At 40.1% G+C, this 19,405-nt stretch overlaps 1 protein-coding gene across 4 annotated transcripts in view; it reads right to left on the minus strand.

The window, feature by feature from the left end:
* Positions 1–19,405, minus strand: part of LOC104855290 (core histone macro-H2A.1) — a 59,543-nt gene that overhangs the window by 34,177 nt on the left and 5,961 nt on the right. The gene's annotated exons all lie outside the window — the stretch shown is intronic.

Below are 19,405 nucleotides of genomic sequence, written 5' to 3' on the forward strand. Positions count from 1 at the left end.
TAAGTGCAATGTCTAAGTGAAATAAGCCAGACACACAAAGACAAATATTACACATGAAATCTAAGTCATTGAGCTCACAGAAGTAGAGAACAGAAAGTGATCATCACAGGCCACTGAGGGGGTAAGAAAAGCAGAAATGTTGGTCAAAAGATACAAAGTTCTGTAAGTTTTAGCCATCTAATGCACAGAATGGTGATTGAAGCTAATAATACAAGAAGAGATTCCAAACGTCTTTGTTCCCAAGAAATAGGTAATGGATATGATTACCATGATTTACTTACACGTCTATGTATAAAAAAGCAAACTGTACCCTATATTTATGATTGTCAATTCAAAAAAATATAAATGAAAGTTTTTAAAAATTGTGTTTTATCAGCATTCTGTATGTTTGAAATTTAAAATTATAAGTATGAGGGGCTTGGACTCAGAGCCACCTGTGCTGCACGGCCTGGCCCGAACTATGGACCTCCTCTGGAGCCGCGCCTTTTCCAGTGGGCGCCAGTGATTGGCTCTGACACAGCGGCAGGAGGGTAGCCACACGGGCGCCGCTGAACACTGTCGTGCCCCCTTGATCCCCCATTAGATCCCCTGACTGAGCCAGTCCTTGGATGTACTCTGCAGAGGCATGGCGGGCTATAAAGGGTGGTGACTGATCCTATTATGTTCCTGATTGGATCGATAGGGATAAAGGATAGGGGTTGATTTGATGAGTTGTTTTTTCAATTATGAAAATAAGAATGTCTATAAGTCATTAGAGAATCAAAGACTGGGACACAACCATATCAGGAAGATTTAATGACACAGAGATTGAATCAAGGGCAACCCAACAGCAAAACTAAAGATGAGAAAACACTTAAGCAAGCCACAAAAACAGACTTCCAGTCCATCAATGGCAAACAGTAGGGCAAAGGAGGATGAAAAGTCTGACAGTGAAGCTCCAGGACACTCAGAACTCACAGCACAGTAAGTAAAAAAACTGATCAATCAAGCTCTAGAAAAATTCAAAACAGAAATTATTTCCCAGATAACCAACCATAGAGATGGTGAGCAAAATGAAAGATATGATTCAAGACTTCAGAACAGAAACTGACAAAAAATAGATGAGCTTAGGAACATAATAGAAACCATGAAGGCCCAGAATAAGAAAGAAATGGAAACAATGAACACCCAACATAGGAAAGAAATGGAATCCATTAAACAGGTTCAAACAGATATCCAGGAGATTAAAACTCAATTGAAAATGTAGGCAACAGAATAAAAGATTATGAAGAGAGAATCTCAGAGATAGAAAATAGGATAGCAGACAGTGACCATGAAAAGAGAGGTCTCTTAAAAACAGTAAGGGAGCATGAGAAATCGATCCAACAACTCCTAGATGAGGCAAAGAAGAATAACATAAGACTGATAGGTATCCATGAAGTACCAGGAGAAAATGTAAATGACTTAAAAAAGCTGTTCAAAGAATTAATGACAGAAAACTTCCCAAACAGAGGGGAAGAATTAGACATACAGATAAGCGAGGCATATAGGACACCAACTAGCCACAATCAAATAAAATCTACACCTAGACATATAATAATCAAGATCCCAGAAACGCAACAGAAGAACAAGATATTACAAGCAGTAAGAGAAAAGAAACAAATCACATGCAAAGGAAAGCCCATCAGAATCAAAGCAGATTTTTCAACACAAACCCTCAGGTCAAGGAGAGCCTGGAGTGAGGTATTTCAAGTCCTAAAAGAAAACAACGTACAACCAAGACTGATGTATCCTGCGAAACTCTCTTTCAAAATGGACGGAGAAATAAGATATTTCCATGACAAAGAACACTTGAGAAACTTCATGAATACTAAACCAGCACATAAAATCTACACCTAGACATATAATAATCAAGATCCCAGAAACGCAACAGAAGAACAAGATATTACAAGCAGTAAGAGAAAAGAAACAAATCACATGCAAAGGAAAGCCCATCAGAATCAAAGCAGATTTTTCAACACAAACCCTCAGGTCAAGGAGAGCCTGGAGTGAGGTATTTCAAGTCCTAAAAGAAAACAACGTACAACCAAGACTGATGTATCCTGCGAAACTCTCTTTCAAAATGGACGGAGAAATAAGATATTTCCATGACAAAGAACACTTGAGAAACTTCATGAATACTAAACCAGCACTGCAAAGAATTTTAAACAATATCCTAGAAAAAGACAATGAAGATCACAACACCAGGAGGCCCAACAGAGCAAATAAAATAGCCAAGGCAAGAAACTAAAAGGAGAGGACAAAAAATAAAAACAGTCAACAAAAGGACAATAATAAGTCAGTATATATCACTTATAACTAATGTCAATGGCCTCAATTCACCAATCAAGAGAAACAGATTGTCAGAATGGATTAAGAAGCAAAATCCAACAATATGCTGTATACAAGAAACACACGTAGTGCGAAAAGAAGCCCATAGACTGAAAGTGCAAAGATGGAAAACAATTCTCCATGTGACAGGAGCCCAGAAAAAAGCAGGGGTAGCAATCTGATTTGCAGACAAAGGAAACTTCAAACCAAAACTGATTAAGAGAGACAAAGAAGGCCACTACATCCTTGTAAAAGGAACAATCCAAGAGGAAGAAATGACAATCATAAATATATATGCACCAAATATAAATGCCCCCAACTATATACAACAAATATTAAGTAACATGAAAAATCAAATAACCACTAATACAATTGTAGTGGGGGATCTGAATACCCCACTATCACAAATAGACAGATCATCTAGGCAAAAAAACAATGAAATACTAGAACTGAACCAAGCTTTTTAACATATGGACTTATTAGACGTCTATAGTGTTCCACTCCACAAAATCAGAATACACATTCTTTTCAGCTGCACATGGGTCATTCTCCAAGATTGATCACATACTAGCTCACAAAACAGGTTTGAATAAATACAAAAGAATTGAAGTTATTCCCTGTATATTATCAGATCACAGTGCAGTAAAGCTGGAGATCAATAGCATAAGAAACCACAGGAACTTCACAAACACATGGAAATTGAACAACACTCTCCTGAACAATCAATGGATCACAGAGAAAATTAAAGAAGAAATCAGACAGTTTTTACAAATAAACGAAAATGCCAATACAACATACAGGAATCTATGGGACACAATGAAAGCAGTTCTACATGGAAAATTCATAGCAATAAATGCCCACATTAGGAAAACAGAGCAAGCTCAAATAAACAACCTAACGATGACTCTTAGACTCCTAGAAAAACAAGAGCAAGAAAAACCCAAAGCTCAAACAAGAGAGGAAATTATAAAGATTCGAGCAGAAATCAATGCAATGGAAACTAAGAAAACGATACAAAAAAATAAATGAATTGAAGAGTTGGTTTTTTGAAAGAATAAATAAAATTGATAAACCCTTAGCAAACCTTATCAAAAAAAGGAAAGAAAAGGCTCAGATTCATGCAATCAGGAATGAAAAAGGCAAAGTCACAACAGATCCAAAAGTATGTGCTTAGCACATACTATGAGAACCTGTACTCTAATATAACGGAAAACACAGAAGAAATGGACAGATTTCTAGATACTTATGAATTACCAAAGTTGAACGAAGAAGATAAAAACATTTTAAACACCCCAATCACAATCAGTGAAATTGAAAATGTAATTAAAAACTTACCAACAAAGAAAAGCCCAGGTCCTGATGGATTCACTGCTGAATTTTACAAGACACTTAGAGAAGATCTACTGCCATTACTCTTCACACTTTTCAATGAAACTGAAAGGGAAGCTATACTTCCAAATTCATTCCTGGAATCAAGTATCACTTTGATTCCCAAACCAGGGAAAGATGCAACTAAAAAAGAGAACTACAGGCCAATCTCCTTAATGAATATAGATGCAAAAATCCTCAATAAGATACTAGAAAACAGAATACAGAGGATCATCAAGAAGAGCATACATCCTGACCAAGTCAGATTTATTTCAGGGATGCAAGGATGGTTCAACGTAAGTAAATCAATAAATATAATACACTATATTAACAAAGTCAAGGACAAGAACCACATGATCCTCTCGATAGATGCAGAAAAAGCATTTGACAAAATTCAACACCCATTCATGATAAAAACTCTGCAAAAAATTGGAATAGATGGTCTCTGTCTCAATTTAATAAAGGCTGTCTATGAAAAACCAACAGTCAACATCATATTAAAGGGCCAAAAACTGAACACCTTCACGTTAAAATCAGGAACAAGACAAGGATGCCCACTATCACCACTCCTCTTTGATAGAGTTCTGGAAACATTAGCCATAGCAATTAGACAAGAGAAAGAAATTAAAGCAATAAAGATAGGAAAGGAAGAAGTTAAACTGTCATTATTTGCTGATAATATGATACTCTACATTGAAGACCCAAAAAACTCCACCAAAAGACTTCTTGACTTAATTGACACTTTTAGCAGAGTAGCTGGATACAAGGTCAACACCCAAAAATCAATAGCCTTCTTGTACATAAATAACAGACTAAGAAATTGGGGAAACAATTCCTTTCACAATAGCATACAAACAAATGAAGTATCTGGGAATCAATCTAACAAAAGAAGCAAAAGATCTCTACACTGAATACTACAGCACTCTGAAAAAAAGAGATTGAGGAGGATAAAAGAAAATGGAAAGATATCCCCTGCTCCTGGGTAGGAAGAATCAACATAGTGAAAATGGCCATACTACCAAAACTGCTAGACAGATTCAATGCAATACCAATTAAAATCCCAACACTGTACTTCACAGAACTAGAAAGAAGAATCCAAAAATTCATTTGGAACCATAAGAGACATAGAATAGCAAAAGCCATCCTAGGCAACAGAGGCATAGCAGCAGGTATAACAATTCCCATTCTGAAACTATACTACTAAGCCACTGTGATAAAAACAGCAGGGTATTGGCAAAGAAACAGACCTGAGGATCAGGGGAAGAGATTGGAAGGCACAAAAACAACTCCAGATGCACTCAGCTACCTCATGTTTGACAAAGGAGCTGACAGTCCCCACTGGAGGGAAGATAGCCTCTTTAATAAATGGTGTTGGAAAAACTGGAACTCAACCTGCAAAAGATTAAAACTAGACCCTTATCTGTCACCATGCACTAAATTAAAATCCAAGTGGATTAAAGATCTAAATATAAAAACAAAAACACTAAACTTGCTGGAAGATAAGTTAGGCAGAACTCTGGAAGACATTGGCATAGGAAAAGATTTTTTGAACAAATCCTCAGTAGCACGGGAACTAGCAGAAAGAATCAACAAGTGGGATCTCATCTTATTAAAAAGCTTCTGCACTGCAAAAGAAACCATCAACAGAACTAAGAGACAACCTACAATATGGGAAAAACTTTTTACCAGCTGCTCCTCAGACAAAGGATTATTATCTAAAATATATAAAGAACTCAAAACAACCAGCCCCCTCAAATATAAAAACCCAATTCTAAAATGGGCATCTGAAATGAACAGACATTTCTCAGACAAAGAAATAAAAGCAGCAAGTAAATATATGAAAAAATGCTCCACATCACTGGTCATTCAAGAGATGCAGATGAAAACAACACTGAGATTTCACCTCACCCCACAAAGAATGGCTGCTATCAAGAAATCACACAACAACAAATGTTGGCGCGGTTGTGGGGAGAAAGGAACCCTTCTCCATTGTTGGTGGGAATGCAGACTGGTGCAACCACTATGGAAGTCAACATGGAAATACCTCAAAGAACTAGGATTAAAGGTTCCATTTGACCCAGCTATCCCTCTGTTGGGTATCTTTCCAAAAGGATTAAAAGAATCATACCACAGTGATATATGCACACCCATGTTTATAGTGGCACGGTTTGTAATGGCTAAAACTTGGAAACAGCCCATCTGCCCATCAGTTGGAAACTGGATAAAGATGTAGTTTGTCTATAAAATGGAATACTACTCAGCCATAAAGAATGAGAAAGTAAGCCGGGAGTGGTGGCGCACGCTTGTAATCCCAGCTCTTTCTCAGGAGGCTGAGGCAGGAGGATCGCTGTGAGTTTGAAACCAGCCTGGGCTACATAGTACCTCAACTGCACAGTGAGACCCTGTTTCGAAAAACCAAAAAAAAAAAAAAAGAATGAGAAAGTAGACTCATTCATAGGTAAATGGGTACACTTTGAGGATATACTCCTAAGTGAAATAAATAAGTCACACATATGCAAATACCGAATAGTTTCCCTGGTGTGAAAACTAAAATAGTACTCAAGATCCTAACAGGACAATTAGCAACATGAAATAGGAAGAAAAGGACCAAAGGTGTAGGGACAGTGAGAAGGATAGGGAAAGGGGAATAAGGGAAAAGGAAAAAAATATGAGAAAATGTAAAAATGGAATTAAAGTGTTTGAAGGTGGGGAGGAGAGGAGGGGGTGAAGGGATGGTGGGGACAAGGGGAAAAAATGAGAACCAAGACGTGGCATGTAAAGGTACAACATCCCAGTAATGAATGCAACTGTACTGTCTACCTAGAACGTACCAATAAATTCAATTTAAAATTTAAAAAAATTGTAAGTATGAGCAGGGGAAAAAGGGTATGAGCCTGACTCAGAACTGGTGTTAAAAGTTTATTAACTCGCCCTTTGGGACATAGCATAGATATACTACATCTCCAAAGATGGGAATTAGGAATGTCCTTTGACAAGCTGTATTTTTTTCCTTGGCAATAAAATTCTCTCGGTAACCTGTCAGTCTCATCTCCATCTCACTTTATTAATGAGGTACACAGATTACCTCAGAGTTTATCTTATATCGCTTTATTCTGTTCATACTATGGCCCTGCCTTTGATATCCTTCTGGGCCATTCTCTGGGCCCAACTCAAGTTTGACCTCCTCGCGATATATAAAAATTTCTAATATTCTAGTTATGTTGTAAACACTAGATTTCTCCAGCAAAGTCAGTACTCAGAATCATCATGAAAAAGCTACACACAATGCTAGCTGCATGAAAATTGTGCTTGAAATTTACAATATTACACAGTAAATAGATTTTCAAGTGGTACTAACAAACAGTTGAACCCGTGCCAAAAAAAAAGCTACATGTCAAGTGTATAAAGCTGAAAAGTTATCTGGCTGCTCATGAACTCTCATATTGGCAGGGAGAAAAATCAGTCAAATTTGAAACAGGTTTCCCCTCTTAATCCAGGAGTTCATTTGCTCATAATCATCACCTTGAGACACACAGTAAGTACTGTGTTTGGTGGGAGGGACACAGAGGCACCAAAGTCCATCTTTTCAGTGTTTCAAGCCAGCAGGGAGATCCTGCAGGCTGCATGTGCCTGTGCAACACAGAACACCGCAGAATACCTGAGCTGGGCTTTCCCCATATGAGAGCCACCAGTGCCAGGCAGGGAGGCTGGCTAGTACTTAGAGGCAACAACTTGTGGGAAGGGCTCACCCTTCCCATCTTTATCACAGCCTTACAAGCCTGACCCCCATAGGTGTTACAGTGTAGTTTGCTAACAGTGGGGGGAGATGGCCCATCTGGCAGTTTCAGTAAAGCTCTCGAATAAATGAATTTGGTAGTGTGTTCCAATTACCAACAGAAGTGGACCCATTTCTACCAAGTGGAAAAAGTGCCCATGATGACTATTTGGCCTTAAGCCTCAGGCACCATTAATGCAGAAATGCTTGCCTGGTCAGTCTGGTATGGCCTCATGCTTCTGTCTCATGGAAGAGACAGCACATCTGCAACACTACTGTCCTGCTCAAGACCTAAAAGGAAGTCAAAGCAGATGTCTGAGCCCCTAAGAGTGCAGACTCTGGGAGTAAGGGGGCAGGAAGGAAAGCCTGTCAGTGGTTCCAGTGCTGGAACACAATGCAGCAGGACAGAGAGGCAGATGTGCATGGCCAGTAGCATCTCAGCCCAGTGTCATTCCACTGCTTGCTTTACTAAGAAGCCTGGAAGTCCAAGATTCTGTCCTTTCTTGTAAACCCAACAATCTGCACAAGTCTAGAAGACTGCCCAGTTCCCAGGCCCCTACTGAAAAATAGTGAGCCCTTAGCTCTCTGGGGAGGGAAGGAGGGGCTGTGTCCAGAAGGAACAAAGAGGGCCACAAAGTTACACTTCAGCTAGCTGGGAAAGGCTTTATCTTCTGTTTATTCTTGTATTTTTTTTCCAGATGGATAGTAACCATACTAACACCAACTCAGGGGACATGCAAGATAGGGCACCACAGGGACACACCTTTTACAAGAAATATGTTCCATGCCCCACCCTCCCCCTGCATTGTAGCAGGCACAGGGCCTGGGTATTTTACAACTGCTGAGAAAGATGAAGGACACATCCTGACTGCTAACAAAAGCTTGAATGCAGAGCATGAATCATCCCTTGCAGAAAATCTGTAATACCTGCCTTTTTCATCCTTAGCCTAGCGTTAGAAACAGCAATCATAAAGGCCTTTCCTGGCTAGGACCGGGCTGCTGCAGAGGGAAAGGAGAGGCACAAAGTACCAGCAACTCAACAAGACCAGACAGCTTCTGTCTGCACTCCAGGGTGAGCTTGTGTTCCTGGGAGGTGAAGAGGAAGGAGTTTGACTGCCAAAAAATTGAGGCAGGGCATACACCACCAAAGGAGATGTTCTGATGAAGTTTCTTCCTACTAAGCAATCCTCCCCTTTGCATATGACACAAAGAGCAAAGTCATGGAGGCCCTAGGCTCAGAGCTGCAAAGTGGTGTGGCCACTGTATCTCAAAACCCTGGGATGGGCCTGTAGTCCCACCAGGAAGAGGTTACTGCTAGGCCAGATCAGACACAGCTTCCGCCTCTACTCCAACCTCAATGGAGTCTGTACCTTCATATGTGGGAGGGTTTCCTATACTCAGTTCATTTCATAGTTTTTGGAAGGTTTGTGCATCTCTAAAATTTTTGCTTCTGGCTAGACAAAGAAAAAAGTGATTTTGAGAAACAGAAACAGGAAAACACTAGCTCTGTAAGCATAAATCCTTTTCTCTATGGTTTCTAGCTCAAGCCTTGGATCTTCCCTCGAAGGGATTTCCAAGAGCCAAAGCCCAGGTTGCTGTAATTAAGACAAATGGAATCCATAAGAAACCACAGGGGAAACTGGGAAAACAGTAATCAGAAGAAGCAGAGCCCCTTACCAGGCTCTCCAGGGTTCTTAGCCAGAGACAGTCTAATTTGTGTTGTCAATGACCAACAATGGATTGGCCTGGGGCCCAGAGTGCTTGTGGTCAGCTCTGGAGATAATTTTAAATATGGTAAGATTCCCCAATTAGAAATGTGACAAAGGGGACACAATGAATGATGAGTAATACCAGCCAGCTCATCAGTTATTCAAAATATTTTTTGCTTGTTTAAGATCTAATTTGCAAGACATTCAAGTAATTACCACTTCTGGCCAGACCTTATGTCCAGCAACTAGTGAGCAGCTGGGTTATCATCTGTAGTGGGCAGGATCAGTGATACAAACTTCTGTCTCTTGAGAACAGCAAGAGCTCAGAGGCACCTCGGGGCTGAATAATCCCCAGACTCATTGAACATGATCATTTTAAGGCAACCTGACAAGATTCCCACAGCCTTGGATAACAGCATGATTTGGCAGTCTTTCTGACTACAGATCAGCTGTCTGAACGTGAATACCTCTGACAGGTCTACTTTCCAAGTTTACCCTAAGACCAAGGGCTTAGTTAGTGCCTATTCCCCTCCACCACCCAAAGTCTTGAACTAAACCATATCTGTTGTATGGAAGTATTTCACCTATCTTCCTTTAGGGAAATGAAGTCATGCTTTGCAGAACTAGGCTCCTAACAACTAACAGGTGATGTGAGGAGGCTGAGCCAAATGCCAAATACAAACCTTGCAAGAGGAGAGTCTGGAGCTTTTACAGAGATGTATGAGGCGTCTCATCTAGCAAAAAAAAAGACTGAAAATAACAACTAAAAATCAAAGAAAGCTAATGTTCATGTAATCCAAGGAGAAAACAGATATTTGCTACAAAGCCAACAACATGACAAGGAATCTGTTTATTGTATTTCTTTCAGTTCCTCATCCTTCCATCATCAGTTCATTGAGTTCAGAACTGTTTTACACCATCCTGGAAGGATGATTAACCCAATCAACCCCAATCACAGGGTGACTGCTAAGAGCTTCCTGAGTCCTGACCACACCACAGCCCCCTCCAATTCCTCTGGTGGCCCCAAGTGTTTGCAGCCACGTCCCAGAATCCAGTACCCCATCCCACCCTTCCAAGAGGTGAGTGGTAAAGACTGAAGCATGTGGATCTATCAGCTTGACAGAACTCTGGGCCCCAGCAAACTTTCCCAGCCTGCTAGTCCCAGAGGCCTCAAAGAAACTCTGCATTCCATAAAAAAAGAGGAACCTACAGCAGTCACTGAAGGTGGTATTTTCTTGAGTATAAAACAATTTATAAGAATGAGTCACTCCACTGCTTCACCAGAGATGGCCTTGCACTCAGGCCATGAACTGCAAGTTTCAGAGTCAGCATCTGGTCCACTCTCCTGCCTTTCCAAGAAGACAAAAATGTAGCTTAATTTATGAATCTAGAAAGTTCTGTTGAATCCTAATTATATTTACATAGTATGCAAGGAGGAGTTAATTACTGACAAACATCATCCCAATTTGTCCCTACCCAGGCCAGTGGGTGAACATCTCCCATGTCAGAAAACCCTTCTCCACTTTCCCAAACTGTGCTCTGCTTATGCAACTTCCTTCTGGTATGCAGTGGATGGCAGCAACCATGAACCACCCATGAACACACTGTAGTCAAAGCTGGGTCCACTGTCCAACAATAGGTTTGCATACCAGCTCCTGTACTCCTGCACTCTGCCACAAGGCATGGCCAAGTCTTCAGGACTGAAGTAACCCCTCAGCCTTGTGAAGATTAATGAGTTACCAAGTAAAATGCTTAGTATACTCGGTAAATGCAAGCTATTATTACTAAGCTACAGCTACAACTTTTGTTAAAAAAAATGTGTACATATGTGTGTGCATGTATATGTGTATGTGTGTGTGCATATGTATGTGTGTATATGTGTGTGTATGTACACACACACACATATAAATAAAATCAGCCTTGATTACTAGGGAAAGGAAAGTAGACTTTCTTTTCCTTGGTTTCTGCTATCTAAATAACTGGATCCATGTATGGATGTATGTGAGAGGCAAAAGGAGAAAAGCAGAAAATCTGGTGTTTCTTCCCCCAACAGTTTATTCTTGCTGCTACACTTAACAGTTTACATATGTTTGAAAAATGCACTTGAACTCGATTAACCTCAGTGCTGCCAGAGCTGCCTTGATGGAACACAGCACCCAGGGAAGCCCCACGGGCAGTCTCTGCCTTGGGATGGGGTCTGGGACTTTCATCTGACCCCAGCAGGGAGTGCCATGGCAAGGCAGGACCAGAGCCAGCTGCTGAGACAGCAGAAATGGAGGCCCCCAGGAAGGCGGGGAGAAGGTACCTGAGGAAGGCCCAAAGAAACCCGTTCAACCCCAGGCCTGATGGGTGGCTGGGCAGGGCCCTCAGCACTACCAATCACTTGCTTTCAAGCAAGATAAATTAATTTACAAGGAAATGGTTAATGTGTATGCTTGTTTTAATATGGAAAACCACAGCCATTTGTTCTTAATTCAACTCAGGAAGGGGTGAACAATCAGAGATTTCTGCTGACATGAAATGATTTGAAGAGTATAATGTAAAGAGGAAATTCATTTAAAGAGCCTTGTCATGGTACCATTTCCCAGATGGACTTTTAAAGGGAGAAAACAAGGAGTGGAACATGCAGGCTGCCAGGACTGAGGAGATGGTACTGCCTATGGTGTGTGCTCACACAGGCAGCCTTGTTAGGGGGAAAGAGGGGACTCAGCCGGAGAGGCCAGAGAAACACTGTGCTCTACCCACTTCTGAGCTATTAGGTTTTATCATCTGCATTTTCTTTGCCAAATGAAAAGTAAAATCAAAACAGAGTCAATGAGAAGTTGCAGGAAACTCTGCCATATGCTACCCCTACATGTCACAAACACCTTCCTGCCTCAAACATTGCATCCCAGCTTGCTTATCTAGCTTCCCATACATCTTTGCGTAGCAAAAATTTCAGGTTGTTTTTTATGATCTATTGTTTCTAAAGCAATAAGCGTCACCTAGAGGGGCAGGACTCAAGAAAGGGTCATCTTCACTAGCCCAGCTTCTGTCCAGCCTGTCCTGTGGAACCCTGAGGCTGAAGACCACCTGTCTAAGCATTGCCTGAGCTTGGTCACCCAGGACTCTACCCCCACTTCTCTAAGGGGACAGTGAAGAGACACACAAAAAAAGCCTCCTACTCTCCTTAACATTAATGCGTGATACAGCCTTCCCATACCTGATAGGCACCTTCCCCTCTCCCAGGCCTGCCAGGGACTTCATGATGCCCTCTGGCTATCTGGGTATTTTGTTTGCTCTGATGCTGCTGCTGCTACAACCAACAGCCCCCACCACCACTAATGTGACTTCCCCTTTCCTACAGTCCAGCATACATCATTCCAAGGATGACCACTCTCCAAGTTTATTAGACCCATCTCCCCTGCATGGACTCAACTTTCCTCATCCTTGTCCATGACAACTTGCCCTCCAAGGCCCATCTTCCTTTGCCCATGCCAGGCCATAGGAAAATCTCTGGTTTTTGTAGGTCTACACCATGCACTCTGGTAGTCACCACTGACTGCTTCAGAGCCTGCCCCCTCTGGCTGCAGCTTCACTGAGCACAGAATCTAGCCATCCCAAGATATCCAAGTACTCCCCACAAAGGGAGTACTGGCTAAAAGTTTTTTCTCAAAGGGCTAATATCTAGAACATACAAAGAACTGAAAAAATCAGACCCCTCAAATTTAAAGACCCAATCTAAAAGTGAGCATCTGAAATGAAGACACTTCTCAGACAAGTCAGTACAAAGAGCAAATAAATATATGAAAAAATGTTCAAACATCACTGGTCATTTGAGAGATGCAAATTAAGACAATGCTGAGATACCTTTTCACTCCAGAAAAGCATGGCTACTATAAAGAAATCAACCAACAAATGCAGGCAGGGTTATGGGGAGAAAGAGACCCTTCTCCACTGTTGGTGGTAGTGCAGACTGGTGCAACCACTGTGGAAATCAGTGTGGAGATTTCCCAAAAAGCTAGGATTAGAGGTCCCATTTGACCTAGCAATTCCTTTCAGGGTATCTTCCCAAAAGAACTAAAAGCACCAGGCTGGGCATTTAGCTCAGTGGTGTCACTGCCTGCCTCACAAGAGCAAAGTCAGGGTTCAATCCCCAGTATGGAAAAAAAAAAAAGGAAAAGAATTAAAAGCACCATACCACAGAAACATATGAACACCCATGTTTATAGCAACACAGTTTGTAATAGCTAAATCTTGGAAACAACCCAAATGTCCATCAACGAATGGATAGAGATGTGATTTTTCTGTAAATGGAGTACGACCCTGCCATAAAGAGGATAAACTTGAGACATTTGTAGCTAAATGGATGCACCTTGAAGCTATCCTCTTATGTGAAATAAACCAGACACACGTGTAATACTACACTGTCTCTCTGGTGTAAGACTGTAAATAGGGACCAAAATATAAAATAGAAAATGTGAAATTAAAAAATCATTCAATAGGAAGGGGAACAATAGCGAGAGAGGGGAAAGAAAGGAAGGAAAAAGAAAAAAAATGAGAAAAGAAGGAAAAAATGGAAATAGGGCTTTTATAAATAGGGAAGGGGAAGGGGGCTGGAGGGGAGGGGAGGGGAATGGGAAAAAAAGAAATCAAGATATTATCATGTACAGGTACAGATTCCTTATAATGAATGTGATCATTATGTAAATCTAAATTGTACCAATAAAATTTAAAATGATTTTAAAAAATAAAACAAAGGAGTGCAAAGTGGACTAAAGGTTTCCAGTTCCCAATTCTTTTTAACTGTCAAGGTTCCAGCCAGGGTAGAGTCAGGAGGCTCTTCTTCTACAGATGGATTAGTGTGCTGAGTGACACTGGAGAAGTTATTTAGACTCTCTGAGCCTCAATTTCCTCCTAAGCAAAATGGCAATTTGAGGAAATCGGTGAGTTCCCAAATGTAAAACATTTTAGTCAGTTCCTGGAACATGGTTAAGTGCTCAATATACAGCAGACGCTTTATAACTTAAATTGCTCTAAGTTTAACTAGAACTCAAAAGCATTCCTACCACTCCTCCAAAACATCTCAACAAGCTGCCGTCTGTGAATTAGAATAGCCAGGGCCTAGGAAAGGGGCTATAGGGCAAGAAAAACAATGCTACCCAGTATAAATGCCCTTGTTTTCTGAATGAACAGCAGATACTGACTTTAAACTGTAAATAGTCAGATTTATAGAAGTAACAGATAAATGTAACAAAGACTACCTCAGCTACTAATTACTACTACAAGGAACATCAATCAAGACACTGATGGCTTTCTACATGGCTCCTTTTGCTCTTCTGTCCTTAAGTGGGAGCCCTGTAAGGAACCACCTTCTATAAAGATGCAGTGATCGTCTGGGGACAGACAGGGTGCTGTCACTCTGTGAGAGCATCTTCAGCATCAAGTACTCTTGTAGGCCTCTAAGAAAGCAGTTCTGTTCAAGGAACCCATGCTGTCCAACCACTAAATGAAAGAGACTTACCTAGAAAGGAAGGGGATAGAGTGAGAAAAGAGGGAGGAAAGAATGGAATGAGGAAGTGAGGGAGCCATGGTCAGAGAAGTAGGCTGAGCCCAGCTGCATGGTAAATCTGAGGAGGGTTTATGTCATCTTCTTGGCAAGCAGAATTGGAGGGGCTGATGGAAAGAAGGAAGGAAGGAAAGACAGATGGAGGAGGCTGATTGTGATTAATGCCCTTTGGATTTGTTTTCTTGCTACAATGTATTTATAGCTCTGAGAGAGGATTTTTGCTTTTGTGATATTTTATTCTAGTTTGAGTAGATATAGAAGTCCTTGGGCCAAGGAAAGAAAGCAAGACAACTGTAGAAGTGTTCTATCAGTTGCTGATATTTTAGTGGTGATATTAAAGACAACATATCTGCAAAATTCTTACCTACTTCCTTCTCTTAGTAAGTAGTTCTTTTAGAAGCCAATCTTGATGGTTGTGTGTAGAGGCACCCTGGAGTATGTTTAGCATCTTTCTCAAGATGTTGAAATCTTTAACCAAATGGGCAGCTCCTGGCCACTTCTGCTTTTCAAAGTACAGTACAACTAACAATCCTCAGGAGCTTTGGAGGCAGAATGACAGAGCAGCCTTGAAACATTTTTAAAACCTCCTGTTTGCCAGCAACAGCTGCCCTGTCCTATGCCCCTCCTCAGAAAGGTGCAGCCCATTTTGATCTTTTGTTAATTCTTGGTTTTTTTGGTACTGGGGATCAAACTCCGGTCCTTGTGCTTGTGAGGCATGCGGTGGAACCACTGAGCTAAATCCCTGGCCCGATCTTGTGTTAATTTCAATTTTGTTTCACTTAAAAATCTATGGGTCCAGGTTTAGCTCCCATCCTCATCAGTTTCCTACAACATCTAAGATTACCAAAACTACTTCCTCCTGAAACTAATCATCTGTCTACCTGGTCTTCTCATCTTTTAATAAAAAACTACTTGCTAGGGCCAGGGATTTAGCTCAGTGGCGCCTCACCTGCCTCAAAAGCTCAAGGTCTTGAGTTCGATCTCTGGTACCACAAAAACAAACAAAAAAACTACCTGCTGTGCAGCTGTGGAATGTCAAGCTTTGTGCTGGGAGCTGAACATACATGAAGGTAGGGAGGGGTGAGGAAGTCACAGCCCCAGCCCTGGACTCACCCATACATCCACTGATAACAGCCTCTGATAAAGCTGGCTAATACAGGCACTCAATACAAATATGTAAAAATCAGTAATGGTTCCTTCAACCCCCAGGTCCCCGTTGGGCACCTCTTTCACAAGTAGGTCATTCAAGATGAATTACTAAACAAGTGAGCCAAGTGATGAAGGCTGGATATACAAGGATGTTCTCCCAGGCACTGGCCTGGTTTCATATACTGTAACACACTTAGGATCCACAACAGGCGGTATGAAGTATAAAGCTGCCAACTCAAAGGACAGCAGTCCAGAATGCAAACAGGTCTGTCTCATAGCCCCCAGTGGACACTAAAGCCTGGGTGAGGGACAAAGGGAGTCAAGGGGAGATTAGGGGAAGATCAAAATCCTCGGATTTTTCCCAATCAAGATCTTAGCCTAAATATAGGTAAGCATTGCACATATATCCATTATTCTCCTAACTCACTATTATTTGGCATTTCATTTTCTAGATTTATCTTGAAATAAAAAAGGAAAATAACAATCTTAGATATATAAAATATACAAGAAACTCCATGGGGGAGAACTGGCAAAGAAAAGAGCTGGGAGGAGATACATGTCTTACTGTGTATCTTTGATTATCATGTGTATCTTATCATAAGTATTAGTACTTATTGAAGAAAATAAAAAAATTCAAAAGACAATGAAAGATCTAACAGATATGAGAAACATAAAGCATATAACAAGACAGGCCAGTGAAAATGAAAAGGAAGTCCAAAATAGCCTTTATTATATCTGAAACTTCTTGGTTGATAAAGATAGCATCTCAGATCACTAGGGAAAAGATGGACTATTCAATTAATTGTGTTGGGATAATTGGGTAACCATGTGAAACAAAATTGACTCCAAACTTATAGCATATATCAGGATAAATTCCAAATAATTCAAAGTAAAAATATGAAAAATGAAATCATTAAAAACAGTAGGCAAAAGCATGAAAGCATTCCTCTATAACCTTAGAGACAGATAGGCTTACCTGACAATGACTCAAAGTCCAACAGAAATAAGATTCACAAAGACTTCATATATTATAATTATTCAGGTAAATATAAAATAACTATGTGAGATTTACTTTTTTAAAAGATAACTGAAAATGAAGTGAAAATAAGAGATTATAAAAAAGATTTTAAAAAGACTGAATAGAAATGAAAGCATCTAACTAAAATAAAAATTTAGCAGCTGAATTAAACAGATTAGATACAGCTGAAGAGAGAATTAGTTAACTGGTAGTTCTAAAAGACAGATCAGAAGTAATTATCCAGTAAGTGGTTCAAAATGACACGAATGAAAAATAAAATTAATAGATATAGAAAATAAGTGAAACACTAACTTGTTTATGTTCCACCAAGACTACTCTTTGAAGAAATGATCAAAAACTTTATGAATGAAAGATATTAAAATAGAATGAGAATATTTACCACCAAAGACCTTCACAAAATAAAATTATACAGGATGCATTTCAACCACAAATATAGATGAAAAAGCTAGATAAAGCTAGTTTTACTTTGGGTCACAACTTTTTCCTTGTCTGAAGCCAGATACAGGTTTTGTGGTGCTGTGAATTCATCCATTCATCCAAGCAAAAACAGAATCTTTAATATATAACTTGTCTTCCCTTTCCATAGACCTCAATAGTACAAATGAAAGCTTAAAGAGATACAAGGGATACTCCTTAACCATTAGAGATTTCCTAGGCAATACAGATTATCTTCAAGGAAGTAATGTGATTTTCAACAAATACTGCTAAAATATCTATACATTCACATGCAAAAAAATGAGTTTCAACACAGACCTTACATATTTTGCAAAAATTAACTCAAAATGTACCATACACTATAAAATTCCAGACAATAATATGGGGGAAAAAAATCTAAGTTACCATGGGTTTAGTGATGACCACACCAAAGGCACATCCATTAAAAAAAATTGATAGATTAAACTTCGTTAAAGTTAAATTTTTATATCCTGTGAAAGACACTGTCAAAAGAATGAGAAGATATGCTACAGACTGGAAGAAAATAATTTCACAAAGTTGCAATAATACCTTTCCCTTTTCTTATCCAAGTGTTGCAGTTCAACTCCTGGCCCTGAAGAGAATATAGAAAGGAGAGGATATTTCATAGAGTGGGCCCAGGTCATATCTGCATTCTCCTAGACAATTTCATGGACTCCTTAGAAGAACTGCATAAAGGCCTATATAAAAACTCAGTTTTTGAGCAGATTCATGTGCCCCAGCATGACTTCATCTTGGATGAGGCAATGAGGTACTGGGATGCTTGATGATTTCCAGGCTCTAGCCTCAAGCCCTGACGCCCAACTCACCTGAGTCTGTTAACATGCTGGCCCCAAGATAACACATCCTCGGGGCAACAGTGCTGAAATGATTCTTTTTCAAATGCTCCTTGAATGCCTGCCCCCCTTAGAGTCATTCATCTCTTAGGAGAATGAAGAACTAACTAGTGGGTGTACCTCTGTCCTTAATCACTTCACTTTAGCATCATAATATTATGTAGTGATGATGCTCTGCAATTGGCTTTCAGTGGAGAGTATCAGTAATGTGTGTTAATAAAAAGAACTACAATGACGACTGTAAATGTACTATATACCTAAAAATACCAATAAACTCAATGAAAAAAAATTTTAAGAAGAAACTAAAATCTGTCTTTTATACTACGTGCATATACACACAAAAGGCATGCAGAGCCAGCTGCTATCTCTGCATATAGGGTTATAAGAGAATTTAAGCTTCTTAAATTTTCAAACACAAATTGCAGCCATAACCAAAAAATGGAACATGCATTCAAAGGCAGTCTGTAAACACTAAATACCCAGCAGAATGAAGTAAGACCCAAAGGCAGAGCCTCATCAATAAAGGTCCTAAGATCACCCAGGAAAGCCTGCTTCTTCTCCAGGTCAGGAGCTGGCCCTGCAAACTTCACAACAGTTAACCAAGTATTCCTAGGCAGCTTCAAATTGTACATTTGCTATCATAGCATGCTGGGTGCTTGTCAAAGGACTGTGGAGGTTCTGGTCATTGACAAGAGATGGGAGAGAGCAGTCCAAGGTCTGAAACATGGAGTTGGGAAGAGACAGGGCTTAGAAAATAGAAAAGAAAGAGCAGATTAGGAATGCAAAAGCAAGACAGGAAAAAGAATTGTAGGCATAGCCTTATCTTGTAAGAGGTAAAAATATAATATAGGGTTTTTTTAACAGAGTGAAGCTCAGCTCAGATCCAAATCAGTGGTCACTTTGGAAAGGTCTATGCCTGTTCTACAGAGCTAGTCTTGGGAGCCAGGAGCCAATGTTTTCCATATTGCTTAATCAAGAAATCCTTTGCAAAAGGACTGCATTTTTACAAACAGGCTTATGTCACTAGGAGTTAAGTTGATCACAATAAGGTATGTGGCCAGGGATTTGGCTCAGTGGTTCCACCGCCTGCCTTGCAAACACAAGGACCTGAGTTCAATGCCTGGTACTGGAAAAAAAAAAAAAAAAAAAAAAAGGAAT

This window comes from Fukomys damarensis, unplaced genomic scaffold (genome assembly GCF_012274545.1).
Source record: "Fukomys damarensis isolate Sample0158 unplaced genomic scaffold, DMR_v1.0_HiC HiC_scaffold_9, whole genome shotgun sequence".
Taxonomy (NCBI): Eukaryota; Metazoa; Chordata; class Mammalia; order Rodentia; family Bathyergidae; genus Fukomys; species Fukomys damarensis.